The following is a 12,313-nucleotide window of genomic DNA, read 5'->3' on the forward strand; positions in this document are numbered from 1 at the left end:
TATCTGGGTGTCACCTACATCAATTATGCCGATGACACCCAGATACTCATCCCCATCACGGGTGATTACACTGTAGACTCAAAATCTTTAAATGACATCTAGCATGTAATTCAAACCTGGATGGCACAACATGAGCTCTGTCTTAATGACGACAAGACAGAGCTCCTCATCCTAGGTACACAGCAAAGACTTAACAAGTTGAACCCCATGTTCAGCTCCTTCAATATCGACGGAAACTCCATAAAAGTTTCCAAAGATACTAAAACCCTCAGAATCTACCTTGATTCCACTCTCTCCCTCCACAGACAAAAAATGCAGTCGCAGCCACCTCTGCCTACACATGCAAGTTGATCACAGCATGTCGCCCTTTCCTGCATAACCCTTGCTAGGACTTTGGTCATGTCCAAACTAGACTACTGTAACACACTGTACCAAGGCACTAACCAATGTAACCTTGACAAACTCCAGATCATACAAAATAATGCCATTCGAGCAGCCCTCAACATCCCTAGATCAGCTCATATATCTGAAACTAGGAAGAACCTTCACTGGCTGTCAGTCTCCCAAAGGATTTCACTAAAATCTCTTGCCCTGACTTACAAATGCATGAATAACCAGGCCCCTGTCTATCTATCCTCACGGTTCACTCAATATATCCCACCTCGGTCACTAAGGTCTGCCCTTAGCCAGAGCCTACTGATCCCTAGATACAAGCTCCAAACAGCCAGAGGAGTTAGCTTCCCAGTTCTGGCAGCCAAACTGTGGAACTATGTGCCTCTCACTATCAGAAACCTGCCATCCCTGAACTCATTCAAACACAAAGCCAAACTTTGGCTAGTCACCTTAGACGACCAATTGACACTCTGAAAAACCTGGTTACTTATGTATTGTTTGTCTAACCTGCAATGTGATTGTACTCCTGTTCAATTTAAATGTTCTTTCTAATGTCATACTGTTATGTAACCACTGTTCGAAGATATGCGCCCGGTAGCCTCTGGGCCTGGTTTGCGCTATACAAATAAAATAAATACAAATAAATACAAATACAAATCCCCGGGCATCCCAACAACTGTGCAGGGTTTCGAGGATTTGATTGAATCATTTACTAGGAAAATGGTCTTTTACCTCCTTAAATGATAAGAGCGTAATCCTCATGACAGTGGTTTGAATTTACCTGGGGCCAGTGTCAAAGATCCCTCAATAATATCTGGCTCTTTTTGGCTTTGGTCTGTTTTGGTTCCTGGGGATGTTGGGGTAGCCAGATAGCCTCAGGGCAGGTCTGAGGTGCCTTCCTGTGACTGTCCCCTGGTCAAATGCAATTGTCGTTATCAGAATTTGAACCCAACCCCATACTTGCCAACATGATCCATTCCCATCTGTAGAAGCTTATCCAGTCCTGAGTTTTTCTTTGCATTCTGGGACTTGTATTCTGAGTTTTATAATAGGAGAAATTTAACTACAAATACCAGAATGCAAAGAAAAAAAGCAGGACTGGATAAGTACCTACAGATAGGAATGGGTCATGTTGGCAAGTATACAACCCCCCCAACCCACCCCACTCCGACACATATCCTATTCAGAAATGTCCCTGCACAAAGACACACACACATATATTGTACACGAATATGCTTGGAATGTGTGTAGGAATAAGGAATTTATTTGGAACACATGTAACCACAAAACCTACATAGACTGTGCTTGAAATACAAATAAGAACAGACAATACAACCAAATATTCAAAGGCCAAGCCAGTATCTTCTGAATAAATATAGACACACACATGTACCCCACAAAAGAATACAACCTACAAATACAGCCACACCACATACACCTCAAATCAACAACCACAACACACACACACACCCACATACATACAAACAGAAGCCATTGACACAGATTTCCAAACATGTGTAGAATACACTCTAAACACAAGTAAGAACTATGCACACACACCCTTGGGATATGCATATTCACAAACAATATGATAAACACTCCACACACTCGCACTCCCTACTCCCTCATATACACAAATACATGCACATGCCACTGGAGAACACTTCTCCATACATGCAAACAATACACTCATAACAAGCATATGCACCTACAATATCGTCAGAACATAAGTAGGCATAATAACCCATACAATGTTCACTCAATGTAATTGTGCACAGACACTATGCTGCAAACATCAATACACACAAAGGAAAATGTAAATGCATGCATACTTTGCTCAGAATACTTGTGAACTTGGAATATACACTTGGAATATACATGAACACAAACAATATGCTCTGAATGAATATGCATAAAAACTCTACACATTCATACCAGACAAACACACACACGCCCTCATACAGCCACCCCACAGAAGCACATACAGTACACTTGGAGCACAAAAACACAGACACATGCACACAGACTGCAACTAAAAGCAAAGCACTTGTAATAAGCATAGGCACTTACAATATACTGACAATATAAGTATGCAACGATAATGTGCTCAGAATCTGTACAAGCACTGCATCACACAAAAGGCATATACAGTATGCACATCATGTACACAGGCATAGACACTATGCTGATCATATGCAAGCGCAAACATATGGAATGAATGAATAGGTTGATAACTACACTCACTCACACAAAAATAAATACGCATTCACATGACCTAAACAAATTGTGAAATGCACAACCACACACAGACACCTTGAGTATCACACAGACAGACAGAAGGGCACACACACACACACAATTAAGCACATTATGAAAGATGAATTAATTTAGACAAACACTTGAGAGGTTAAAGAAGTAAGGTATACCCATTTTATATATTTATTTGCTTATTTGTTACACACCACAGGCCCAGGCATCAGGGCACAAAACATATAGAAGGGAATCCACAGCAGACTCGATCATAGTTAGTTGAACAGTAAAGTCTTTGAACATTTCAGAAAGGTAAGCAGATTTCTATCAACACGCAGCTCCATAGGGAGGTTGTTCCAGGCCAGGGCTGGCTGTACCGGAAAAGAGCGGCCATTTAATTTGGCACACTTGCTCCTGGAGCAGGGGGTCACTAGACTGAGTAACTCTTGCAGATTGTTGTGTGATGATACAGTCCTTAAGATACAAAGGCGCTTGTCCATACACGCATTTGTCTGTAATAGTCTACACCTTGAAACAGATTCTGGCCACGACAGGGAGCCAGTGTAAATCCCTTCTGTGTCCAGAAATAGAATCACATCTGGGTACATTTTTCACAATTCATACTGTGTCATTTTGTAGTATCTGCAGCTTTTTGATACAGCTTTTACTGACACCGATTAACAGGGCGCTGCAATAATCAAGCCTATGCATTATAATGGCTCGGACCAAAGTTACGCAGTTTGACGGGGAAACATTCGGCTTCATTAGTCGCAATACTCTCAGAAGATATTGAGATTTCTTTATTACATTGTCAATATGAGCTTCAGCACTGAAGGATGGTTAAAAGAGAACTCCTAGTGTCTTAACTTTACAAGCTGTCTTAATGTAGTGTCGATCTATGGGAAAACCACAGTATTGAGCATCTAGCTTTGCTCGGACTTGATAGGATCATCCAAAGACGAGGAAGTCTGTCTTTGCTCCATTGAGGCAAAGACCATTAATTGCCATCCAGGCCTGGACCAACTCGTAGATAGAGGAGCATAGTTGGTGAATCGCGTTCCTAGGTTGTCAAGTAGATTACACAAAGGATGACAATACACGTTAAAAAGCGCTGGGGAAAGACATGCACCTTGGCGCACTTCACAATTAATCAACTCTGATGTAGAAGAGGCGTTCCCACTGGACAATTTAATTTCAGCCATCCTGTTCTTAAGAAATGATCTTTTCCAATCAATTGTTTCCCCACAGCACATTCCGATGCTTGCCAGTCTTGTAAGAAGCCTCTCATGGTCAACAAGGTCAATGGCTGCTGATAAGTCTAACAACATGAGTGAACCCCAATTTTCTTTTATCCATGCTGCTTAATATTTCGGTTTGCAAATTCAGCAGGGCACTTTCCGTACCATGGTAAGATCTAAAGCCGGACTGTCTGGAGTGCAAAATATTGGTGTTTTCCAAATGTTCCTGGAATTATGTGTTAGCAAGTTTATCAATTATCTTTAACAAAAAAGGAACGTTCATTATGGGCATTAAGTTACTTTGTAGTCTAAACCAGGTTTTTCAATTGTTGTGGTAACTGCCACATTTTTAATAAGATCTGGAACATAATGATCAGCAAATTAAGCGTCGGTAGATCGGGCAAGAAATGGGGCAAAGAGTTCATCATGATCAAGGACAATTCTGGACAGAATGACATTCCCAGGGCATGTTGTGGGATGCATTTCTTTAAGTGTTTCCATCATTAAATCAATAGAAATGGCTTTAAAAGAAAGAAAGGGTTGGTTGGAGTGTGGGAGCGCTTCAATAACTGTGAGGGTGACAGTTTTTTCAATATTGTCTAAATTGTCCACAGGGTTATCACAGCATGTGCTGATCGACTTTTATCTGCACTTGGAACTTCTCCAAATTCCTAAGACTCTCAAAAAGTGTTTTAGTATTGTTTTTCAAATGTAAGATTTGGGTATTAAAGTAGTTTCATTTTCCCACAGGAATTTCACTTCGGTGTAGTTTTTCTAAGGACTTCCACTTGTCCTTATTTTCTTGCGTCTGTTTATTTTCCCAAATTTGTTCGGCTCTTCTTTCTTCTTGCTTGGGGGGAGTGAGAGCAAGTGTATACCATTCCTGACTCTTAGCCTTTTCTCTAACAGTCTTAGACTTCAGTGGTGCCCCCTGATTCAGCAACTTGGTTGGAGAATGTTCATATTCTGTTGCTAGCGAGTGTGGAGAATCCCAATCTGAGGTAGAGTCCATAAGCCTAGTAGGGCAACACTCCAGATCACTCGGCTGAATGTTGTTGACGTTTCTACTGATTTCTTTTTTTAGAACATTCCTTTTCTGGACTAGCTTAATGGGAAACACAAGTTCAAAAGTCACAAAGAAGTGGTCAGACCAAACACAGGGTTTAATGTCCAATGGGCTTAGAGAAAGGATCCTGGCTACATCCCAATCTAGCACATTGCCCACATTGTGAGTTGACTCCTTACTAAAGAGAGCTAAATCGTTAATGTTGAATCGTTGCTCAAAGTTTCTAGCGTTGAGGTTCTGATGATTTCCACGCCATCTATTAAAATCTCCAAGTATAATTGTTGAGCTCTGAGGCTTGTTAAAAGATGCTAAAATTGCTGACATTTCCTCATAAAAAGACAGCATTTCCTTAGGCGGGCGGTATACAAGAATAATGTTCACACAGTTATTCGGAGTGAGTGTGATTTTTAACAACATAATTTCAAATCGCTCGGAAGTGATAGGTGCTTGAAAATAATCCCAGCTCTTGCCTAGCTATGATTGCGACCCCTCTCCCCTGCTGTGCTCTCTGTTTTACCCAAATAATGTATGGCCATCTGGTGTGGCTGGATCTATGTTAGGGCCAGTAGGGTCTTTTAACCAAGGCTCTGTAATGCACATAATATCAATTTGAGGATCATATATATAGTCCTGAATATCCAAGTCAAGTTTGTATAAAGATTGAGTGACTTGGCACCCCCCATCCCACAAACTGTCTTACTCATGCTCTGGGAATTTGAGGGTAAGAGAGTGTTAAAATGTTTCAAATATATATGAGGCATTTTCGTGTGGGACATCGGTTGGCAAATTGTCAGGAGGAGGGCATTCTGGATGGTCATTAGTTTGTATATCTAGTATGGTCATGCGTTCCTCATCCCCTTGCTCATTCACTTGGACGTGATTGCCTCGTCCCAATAAGTGAGTGTTGCTTTTGTCATTAAAGTCAGTGCGGTGTGTAATAGCGGCTGGCTGTGTAGCCATAATAGCCATTTTAATGTTAAAGTACAAAAACCCAGATCAAATGGATTGTTTCCCTAATACAAAGTCCACCACACTACAAATTACCACCACTTCACAACATCCCCTTTAGAAATGAGGCAGCTCACATCAAGGGCATAACTAGAGAGAATCTTGTGAAGTTTTGCTATAGTTTGCATTAAGGTTCAATTGATAGTGTGATATGTACCGCGAACAAGCTCATGTTAGAGTGAATGAAACCAGCAGTTATGCAACATGGCGTTTCTTGTAGCCATGCAATAAAGTAGTTATGTTGTGGATTCGAGAATGAAGGTGTTCCTTGTGTGCTGCACAGACTGACTGAGAGATAGAGAGATTATAGATGATATCATATAATTGTCTGTATATATATTATTAAACATTTTTTTAACAAAAGAGTTAACTTCAACCAACAAAAATGTAAAGTCTACACACATCAGAAATAATAACGTTAAGGTTAAAACATAATACACTTTATTGATTCATTGAAAACATATTGGGGCTGATTCATGGAATTTGTGTGCCGAAAAAATGGGTTTTGTGCCCCATTCTGCCAGCAAATCCCTGTTTAACAAATGGGGATTTGCAGGCAGAATGGCGCACAAATCCCCGTTTTTCGGCGCACAAATTCCATGAATCAGACCCATTATATTAAAATCAAATATCATGGTAACATTAACTCCCCCCCAGCCCAGCAGAGGATCCAGGCTCCTAGCGAGCAACACGGACAGGGCCTGCCTGACCCTGTCCCCATACGGCGCCTGACTCGCCCATGCCGGGCGCGGCGCGGCGCGAAACCGAGGCTGAGCCTCGATTACATCAGCTGGATCCGCCGGCAGGCGGATTCGCCGGCGGCCAGGCCGAAGGCCATACAAAGGCCTGTTCCTGCGCCCCAGATCCCCCCATTCCATCTTTCTTCGTCGAGGGGTGAGGGCAGGAGCCCCCCCAGCCCAGCAGAGGATCCAGGCTCCTAGCGAGCAACACGGACAGGGCCTGCCTGACCCTGTCCCCATACGGCGCCTGACTCGCCCATGCCGGGCGCGGTGCGGCGCGAAACCGAGGCTGAGCCTCGATTACATCAGCTGGATCCGCCGGCAGGCGGATTCGCCGGCGGCCAGTCCGAAGGCCATACAAAGGCCTGTTCCTGCGCCCCAGATCCCCCCATTCCATCTTTCTTCGTCGAGGGGTGAGGGCAGGAGCCCCCCCAGCCCAGCAGAGGATCCAGGCTCCTAGCGAGCAACACGGACAGGGCCTGCCTGACCCTGTCCCCATACGGCGCCTGACTCGCCCATGCCGGGCGCGGCGCGGCGCGAAACCGAGGCTGAGCCTCGATTACATCAGCTGGATCCGCCGGCAGGCGGATTCGCCGGCGGCCAGTCCGAAGGCCATACAAAGGCCTGTTCCTGCGCCCCAGATCCCCCCATTCCATCTTTCTTCGTCGAGGGGTGAGGGCAGGAGCCCCCCCAGCCCAGCAGAGGATCCAGGCTCCTAGCGAGCAACACGGACAGGGCCTGCCTGACCCTGTCCCCATACGGCGCCTGACTCGCCCATGCCGGGCGCGGCGCGAAACCGAGGCAGGCGGATTCGCCGGCGGCCAGTCCGAAGGCCATACAAAGGCCTGTTCCTGCGCCTGTTACGCGCATGGAAGCGCGGCGTGGCCACCCCCCCTGCACATTTTTACTACTCTCCAACCGATAGACTACCACTCGGACAATGAAAACGTACTGTAAGTACATGCCAGCACTGGAGACACTACTGTATGCTTGTAATTTTAACCCCTTCTACTGAAATGTGCTCACGGTCTCTAATACTGGTCGCCTACAGACCACATTAGACTGCCACATTGTGCCCTTTGGTCGCCTACAGACCACATTAGACTGCTGTATAGTGCCCTTTGGTCGCCTACAGACCACATTGGACTGCTGTATTGTGCCCTTTGGTCGCCTACAGACCACATTAGACTGCTGTATTGTGCCCTTTGGTCGCCTACAGACCACATTAGACTGCTGTATTGTGCCCTTTGGTCGCCTACAGACCACATTAGACTGCTGTATTGTGCCCAGGATCACCTACAGACTACATTAGACTGCTGTATTGTGTCCTTTGGTCGCCTACAGACCACATTAGACTGCTGTATTGTGCCCAGGATCACCTACAGACTACATTAGACTGCTGTATTGTGCCCTTTGGTCGCCTACAGACCACATTAGACTGCTGTATTGTGCCCTTTGGTCGCCTACAGACCACATTAGACTGCTGTATTGTGCCCAGGATCACCTACAGACTACATTAGACTGCTGTATTGTGCCCTTTGGTCGCCTACAGACCACATTAGACTGCTGTATTGTGCCCAGGATCACCTACAGACTACATTAGACTGCTGTATTGTGCCCTTTGGTCGCCTACAGACCACATTAGACTGCCGTATTGTGCCCTTTGGTCGCATACAGACCACTTTGAGGAGTTAGCACTGTGCCTTATGGTCGCAGCTCGCCCTGACACTAATCCAATATGCAAACTTGGTTGCCCCTCATCATGTTCCCGTTCTGCATTCTCCCCAACCACACCCCCTGCTTGGCCCACTACTACTGGCCCCATAATAACGGTCTCACAAGCCGGCATGCCCCCGGCATCACCCTATCCCATGTCCTACACCGTTCCTTCCCTCTACTCCCCCATTCCCAAACAGCGCAAGTCTTACTCCTAGGACCTATCTGAATACCATCAAGCATCATGCTATCAGCCCTGATCCAATCTCACATGTATTGCCCACAGCAGAGTCACCTCACCACAGCCATACCGAAAAATTCTCTAACCCTGTGACAGGTGTAGCGAGACACTTCCGATTAAGGTCTCGTACCTTCAACCACCCCAACCCAGTCAAATATGAACACACACCTCCCAAACAAATTAAGCCCAGAGTACCTCCCCCTAATCAAAACCATACTCCTAGCCAGAAACCCAACACTACTTCCAAACCAGCTCCGGACACCCCCAATAAATTACTATCCACCTTTAAAGGAGCGCTTATCAATGCCCGCTCCTTAGGGGCGCATGCTATAGAAGTTCACGACCTCATTATGGAATCACAGCTCGACATACTAGTAGTCACAGAGTCCTGGCTCCATCAAGCATCAGGTCCACTACTAACCCTGGCAATCCCATCCGACTACACCATATTCAGAACAGATAGGACCCACTCACAAGGAGGCGGTGTTGCTATTATAGCCAAGACTAAATTGCAGCTTAGATCTTGTCCCATTGAAAGTATTGAAGGGTATGAAACATTACTCGTAAAATTTCCCATAAATGCCAAAACTACTATTAATTTAATAGTAATTTATAGAGCACCTAGCCCCAACAACCACCCAGAGACTGAAATTCCGTTGCTATTAGCTCCACTAATAAAACCTAGCTCGAAATACATCATCCTGGGTGACCTTAACCTAGGTTTCAATGACAGCCAAGATGCCAAAGCAGAATCACTGCACTCCGCCCTGAAGGACATGGGTTTCAGCCAACTAGTTAATGCACCCACACATATCAAAGGCAGGACTCTTGATTGGATCCTCTCCCTTAATACCCCCGTAACCATTGAGGTCATCTCCCCTCTTACTTGGACCGATCACCATAACATTGTATTTACAATCAATCCCTCCGAACCCACACAAAAGAAACCTAAAACTATGATTACCTATGAAACTAGAAACGCCCGCAAACTCACGCCAGAAAACTTCACGCCTCCTCTTTCAAAAATCCTAGCTTCTACCTCGATCACCAGTGACAACCCCTGCCTCCTAGCAGACATATATCACAACTGCCTCACTGCAACCATTAATGCTATAGCACCGCTCACCACCAAGGCAAAACGCTCAGACAAGCGATCTAGCTTCTGGTTCAATGATGATCTTATCGCCCTCAGAAGAACCAAACGCGCGTGTGAACATGCCTACAGAAAGCATCCTACTGCAGAGGCAGAAAAAGCCTACCAAGAAATAAACAAAACCTATAAAACAGCTACTATTACCTACAAATCTAATGCGTATAATAATAGGATCAGCAATGCTACTTCAGATACCAAGGAATTATTTGCCATTCTAAAAGAATTGGAAAACCCCACTCCAGCCATAAACCCAACCATCCCCAGCAAGGAATGGTGCACCACTATACAAGACGCACTAACAGCCAAAATTGAACTACTCCAAATAAAAATCACATCCAAAAAACAATCACTAGCCAACAAACCTGCCCTCCTTAACCTAAATTGACCACATCAGGAATTCACCAGCGCCCCATTCCATTTCACACCAGTATCCCAAAATGTTGTGTTTGACACCATCGCCAAACTTAAAGCCTCCAACTGCAAAGGCGATTCTGTCCCCGCATCAGTAGTCAAATCCTGCGCTCACACCCTCACCCCCATTATCACCAACTTCGTCAACGCTTCCTTCAATACTAACCTAGTTCCAGCTAGCATTAAAGAAGCCTGGGTCACCCCTCTCCTGAAAAAACCTACCCTAGACCCCACTGTGCCCACTAATTACAGGCCAATAACAACTGTCCCATTTCTCCTCAAAATATTGGATAAATTAGCATACAACCAAGTCCAAACTCACCTCGAACAAAACCACCTCCTTGGCACGAGGCAATCAGGCTTCCGCCCCAACCATAGCACAGAAACGGCGCTCCTTGACTTAAAAATCCAGATGGATACCATCAGAGACTCAGGGAAACTCTGCATCCTCCTCCTACTCGATCTCTCCGCAGCGTTTGATTTAGTAGACCATAATAAACTGTGCGCCACACTAGCGAAAGACTTCAACTTCTCCACCGAAGCTACTACCTGGATCAAATCCTTTTTTGCTGACCGCACCTCCAGGGTCGCCATAGGTAAACAAGCCGCCAACCCCATCATAGTACCCATTGGTGTCCCCCAAGGTTCCTGTCTCTCACCAACATTATACAATGCATACACTAAACTCCTCTTCTCAGCGCTAGACGACATGGGTGTCATCTACACCAACTTTGCAGATGACACCCAGATCCTCATCCCTTTATCGGGAGACTACACTCAAGACACCGACACTATCAACAAAATATATGCCATAATCCAAAATTGGATGGCACTAAATAGCCTCTGTCTCAATGATGAGAAGACTGAGGTTCTCATTGTGGGCTCCCAATCCAAAATAGAAGCATTACATCCTGATTACTCATCCATCAACATTGATGGCACAAACATATCAGTACTCAAACAAGTGAAAACACTAGGTGTCTACCTTGATGCCAACCTCACCATGACCAAGCACATCAACGCCCTCTCTTCCTCTACATCCTACACCGCAAAACTTATTGCTCTCAGTCGCCAATTCTTGACACCCACCAATTGTATCACGCTGGCAAGAGCTTTAATCTTATCCAGGCTCGACTACTGCAACGTACTCTACCTGGGTACCTCAAAAGCCAATCTAAACAAACTACAGCTTATCCAAAATAAAGCCCTTCGGGCGGCCCTTGGAATAAGGAAGTCAGATCATATCTCAAATATTAGAAGAAACCATCACTGGCTCCCCATCAAAGCCAGGGTCACATTCAAAGCTCTGTGCGTCACATTCAAATGCATCCACTCATGTGTCCCCATCTACCTCAACCACGCCATCACCAGAAAAGTATCTAAGAGGCCCCTCAGATCTAACAGTCAATTACTCCTAGCTATCCCCCGCTACAAGACAACCAAAGCAGGAGGCAGTAGTTTCCAATACCTCGCACCCACATATTGGAACACTCTTCCCCTCCCCATCAAAAATGAGCAAACATTCTCAGGTTTCAAGAAATCCCTGAAAACGTGGCTATTTAACCAAGACTAAAAAATCCCCCTCCATGCTTCAGGAAATATAATTGTACTGAAACCCTGCATTTAATGTCTTCGTGTATGATTATTTTGTATTCACATGCACTGCGCCCGATTGGCAAAGTCCAAGAAATGTTTTAACCAAGCTGTCTGTAACATCGCCGTGGTACCCAAGGGTTTGGGCGAGTAATAAATGCAATAAATAAATAAATAAATAAACTCACCCTGTTTTTGTTTTGCAATGTTTTGCTTTTGCTCCAAAATGTTTTAGAGTGAAAGTAATGTAATGTGTTTATGGAATATTTGTTTTTAATTAAACCAAAATATTTCCTATGGGAAAATCCCATGTTAAAAGCGATATGTTAAACTATGAAGGCCTTAATGTAGAAATCTGAAATTGTGCATGCACAGGCGGCTGCTTCGAAATATTACTCAGGAATATTTCAGATGTTTTCATGCAAGCGTTTGAAAGTTATTCAGAAAAGTAATTTACTGAAACTCCATAGAGACTCAGGGGCTCTTTATAAGTCAGTAACAAAA

This window comes from Ambystoma mexicanum, chromosome 8 (genome assembly GCF_040938575.1).
Source record: "Ambystoma mexicanum isolate Mex_15411 chromosome 8, UKY_AmexF1_1, whole genome shotgun sequence".
Taxonomy (NCBI): domain Eukaryota; kingdom Metazoa; phylum Chordata; class Amphibia; order Caudata; family Ambystomatidae; genus Ambystoma; species Ambystoma mexicanum.